Source organism: Mustelus asterias, unplaced genomic scaffold, assembly GCF_964213995.1.
Source record: "Mustelus asterias unplaced genomic scaffold, sMusAst1.hap1.1 HAP1_SCAFFOLD_296, whole genome shotgun sequence".
In the NCBI taxonomy this organism is placed as follows: domain Eukaryota; kingdom Metazoa; phylum Chordata; class Chondrichthyes; order Carcharhiniformes; family Triakidae; genus Mustelus; species Mustelus asterias.
In genome coordinates, this window is record NW_027590261.1 from 404,146 (window position 1) to 408,736 (window position 4,591).

Genomic DNA, 4,591 nt, shown 5'->3' on the forward strand with positions numbered 1-4,591 from the left:
GAATCAAAAACTGAAAATGCTGGAAAATCTCAACAGCTTTCACGAGAAAGAATAGGTACCACTGATAAGCTGAGGCATTATTTTTTCCTGATCCAGGAATCTAAAACACGGGAGCACAATCTCAGGATCAGGCGCTGATGATTTAGGAGTGCGATGAGGAGAATTTGCTTCACTCAAAGCCTCGTGAATCTTCGGAATTCTCGAGCCAGAGGGTTCTGATGCTCCATCATTGAACACATTTCACTCTGGGTTCGACAAATTTATGATCTATCCAGGAATGAATGGAAGCAGGGATATGGAATTGGAACAAATGCTCAGCCACAAGTCCATGTTTCGATTGTAATTTTTAAGTTTAATGGAATAATGGAAGCACGTATATAATGTTGTATGTAATATGTTTGAAGTCAATCGTCATTGAATAATGTTGGTAACACCAGAAAACAGTGCAGCCGGCAACAATTGAAAACTATTTTTATTGACGCCCACAAACTCATTGCCAACACGCAACAGTTTGCCTGTGAATGCTGATGGTGAGAAAATAGTAAAATTCCGTCCCTGGGTGGTCTCGAACCAGCAACCTTTCGGTTAACAGCCGAACGCGCTGACCAATTGTGCCACAGAGACTGCAGTAGCAACTGTTAAATGTATTCTAAACTAGTGTGTCAATGACCACAATTCTATTTCTGCAAAGCCTGTTCCAGAACTGCAGCATGACCGCACTGTTTACAATTCTACACAAGTCTCTTTAGTTCCGTTGATCCCGCAGCACTGCTGTAGTGTGTTGGTTATTCCCTTTCTCCTATGAACGCGCAGGTAAAATGAATCCATGTCTCTTATCACAGGGAGGAATTCAACAGGAGGGAAGGGAAATGAAAACCGGTAGCCCAGCGATCCAATACTTTCCACTCAATCATCAATAACACCATTCTCAGCTGCACCTCCTTCCAAATATTTTGATCCATTTCCCTCACGATTTGTTCCAAGATTTAATATTTCCCTTGTTTTCTCCTAATTTTGATGCAAGATTCGCTTCAATATGTCACACAAATGGAATTGCAAACCTGAGGGCTAACCATGGGAAACAACTCACTGCGTAACACAAATCCCATGGTGCTTATTTCCAGATCCACAACACTCAGTTTTTCAACCAAATGGAGGAATTTTTCAATGAAAAGTTTTGGAAAGTTGGTGTGAATTTTGTTTGTGAATCACTCGGGTGTTGTGTAAATGCTACTCGAAGGTGCAGTGAGCCGGACATGATCTATTTGCGTTTTGCTGAGCTTGTGTTCGGTTTATGGTGAGGTTTGAACGGAATTGGACCTTGTGTCCCAGGAATGGGCAGTAACCCGCTGATTGAAGCTGCAATCGCCACTTTCTGCTGGCGATTGGAGACTGCGAGGTCAAATCCTGCTGCTTCTCCCTGTCTCACTCACTGTGGAGCCGGGGGAAAAAAAATCAGCGATGGATTTGTTTCCCTTTCTGAAATGTGGTCTTGAATAACTATTATTAACGGAGGTAACGCTGCTGCAGCCTTTAATAATCTGTCACAAATGAGCAAAACGCAGTGCTCCAGTGGCGCAATCGGTTAGCGCATGGTACTTATACGACAGGGCAGCCAGCGGGCTATGCCGAGGTTGTGAATTCAAGCCTCACCTAGAGCAGGTGTTTTAGGTTTTAGGACAGTGTTGTTGAGGGGAGTACTGCGATGCAGGCTGTTGGACTGGATGGGATTGATGTTCATGAGGAGGAGGTGTTAGCAATTCTGGAAAGGGTAAAAATAGATAAGTCCCCTGGGCCGGATGGGATTCATCCTCGGATTCCCTGGGAGGCTAGAGAGGAGATTGCAGAGCCTTTGGCTTTGATCTTTGTGTCATAATTGTCTACAGGAACAGTGCCAGAAGACTGGAGGATAGCAAATGTTGTCCCCTTGTTCAAGAAGGGGAGTAGGGACAACCCTGGTAATTATAGACCAGCGAGCTTTACTTCTGTCGTGGGCAAAGTATTGGAAAGGATTATAAGAAACAGGATTTATAATCACCTAGAAAGGAATAATTTGATTAGGGATAGTCAGCACGGTTTTGTGAAGGGTAGGTCGTGCCTCACAAACCTCATTGAGTTATATGAGAAGGTGACCAAAGAGATGGATGAGGGTAAAGCGGTTGATGTGGTGTATATGGATTTCAGCAAAGCGTTTGATAAGGTTCCCCATGGTAAGCTTTTGCAAAAAATACGGACACATGGGATTTAGTGGTTGGGATCAGGAATTGGCTAGCTGTAAGAAAACAAAGGGTGGTGGTTGATGGGAAATATTCATCCTGGAGTTCAGTTACTAGTGGTGTACCGCAAGGATCTGTTTTGGGGCCACTGCTGTTTGTCATTGTTATTAATGACCTAGATAAGGGCGTGGAAGGATGGATTAGTAAATTTGCGGATGACACTAAAGTCGGTGGAGTTGTAGACAGTGCGGAGGGAAGTGGCAGGTTACAGAGGGACATAGATAAGCTGCAGAGCTGGGCTGAGAGGTGGCAAATAGAGTTTAATGCGAAAAGTGTGAGGTGATTCATTTTGGAAGGAGTAACAGGAATACAGAGTACTGGGCTAATGGTAAGATACTTGGTAGTGTGGATGAACAGAGGGATCTGGGTGTCCATGTGCATAGATCCCTGAAAGTTGGCACCCAGGTTGATAGGGTTGTTAAGAAGGCGTACGGTGTGTTAGCTTTTATTGGTAGAGGGACTGAGTTTCGGAGCCAGGAGGTCATGCTGCAACTGTACAGAATTCTGGTGCGGCCGCATTTGGAGTATTGCGTACAGTTCGGGTCGCCGTATTATAGTAAAGATGTGGAAGTGTTGGAAAGGGTGCAGAGGAGATTTACCAGGATGTTGCCTGGTATGGTGGGAAACTCGTATGAGGAAAGGCTGAAAGGCTTGAGGTTGTTTTCGTTAGAGAGAAAAAGGTTAAGAGGTGACTTAATAGAGGCATACAAGATGATCAGAAGATTAGATAGGGTGGATAGTGAGAGCTTTTTTCCTCGGATGGTGTTGGCGAGCACCAGGGGACATAGCTTTAAATTGAGGGGCGAGAGATATAGGACAGATGTTAGAGGTAGGTTATTTACTCAGAGAGTAGTAAGGGCGTGGACTGCCCTGCCTGCAGCAGTAGTGGACTCGTCAACATTAAGAACATTCAAATGGTTATTGGATAAACATATGGATGATATTGGAATAGTGTAGATTAGAGGGGCTTTAGATTGGTACCACTGGTCGGCGCAACATCGAGGGCCGAAGGGCCTGTACTGCGCTGTAATGTTCTATGTTCTATGTTCTAGGTGAGACCATCGTCCAGTGGTGTGATCCCTCGACCAGCTGATATTCTGGGGACGGCCAGGACAGCTGGTGGAGTTTGAATACAATAAATCAGGTTGGAATAACTGATGACCCTGAAACAACATCCGTTGTTGCTAAAAATCATGATTCACTAATGTCTGTTGGGGAAGGAAATCTCCTGTTGTTAGATGGTCTGGCCAACACATGACTCCACAGCCACAACAAAGTGGTTGCCCCTCAACTGGGATGGGCAATAAATGTTGATCAGCGGTGCTTCTGTTCAACGAACGAAAGGAAGATCGGGAATGTGCAGGTTTGGGAGAAGCTTTCTGAACCGTCAGAGCTGGAAACGGGAGTCAGTGAAAAATATTGCGTTTGTATGTGCACAGATGGATGGGGAAATGTAACATGCAGTGTAAAATACTCTGTTGAGTTAATTTTCAACAATAAATTCTCACTCTGAGTTTAAAACAACGTACAGGTGCATCTGCAGTCGCGCCTTTCTGCTGTCAGCGGGTGATTGGAGAGTGCGGGTTAAAATCCTGCTGCTTGTCCCTGTCTCACTCAATGTGAAGCCGGAAAAGAAAGAATCATTGTTGGGTTTGTTTCCCCATCTGAAACGTGGCTTCGCGTGACTGTTATTAACGGAAGTGGTGCTGCAGGAGCCGTTAATAATCACAAACAAATCAACAGCAATCAGCCGGACTGTGCAGGTTTGAGGGAAGCTTTCTGAACATTCAGAGTTGGAAAGGAGAGTCTGTGAAAAATGTTCTGTCGGGTTTGAATACAGAACTGTGAAGGGGAAGGGGAAGTGTAACACAGTATAAGATACAATATTCAGTTAATATTCAGCAATAAACGTGAATTATTGCACGTTTCCTCACTCTGAGGTTAAAAGTATACTTCCGCCCGCTTTCCAACAGGGAATCTTTGATTAGGTGAATGTGGTAATCAATACATGACAGAAACGATGCGTTCCCTCCAACCTGGGAGCCTTGGATGAAACTGTATCTGAGGTCATCATTGCAGATGTCGGAGCAGCTTTCTCGAAGTTCAACCCACGGAAAGCGACTGTCCCGGATGGGGTACCCAGATGTGAACTCAGATCCTGCGTGGATCAGCTGGCGGGGGTATTCGCAGACATCTTCAACCACTCTTTACTTCTGCTTCAAGAAGACAACCATCATCCCAGTACCAAAGAAAATCCAAGCAGCGTGCCTTAATGAATACCGTCTGGTGGCTCTGACTTCCATCATTATGAAGTG

General features: G+C 44.8%; 1 non-coding gene across 1 annotated transcript; it reads right to left on the bottom strand.

The window, feature by feature from the left end:
- Nucleotides 1–550: 550 nt before the first annotated feature.
- Nucleotides 551–624, bottom strand: trnan-guu (transfer RNA asparagine (anticodon GUU)). The gene has a single exon. It is a non-coding gene; the product is annotated as a tRNA-Asn (tRNA).
- Between the last annotated feature and the right edge of the window lie 3,967 nt (nucleotides 625–4,591).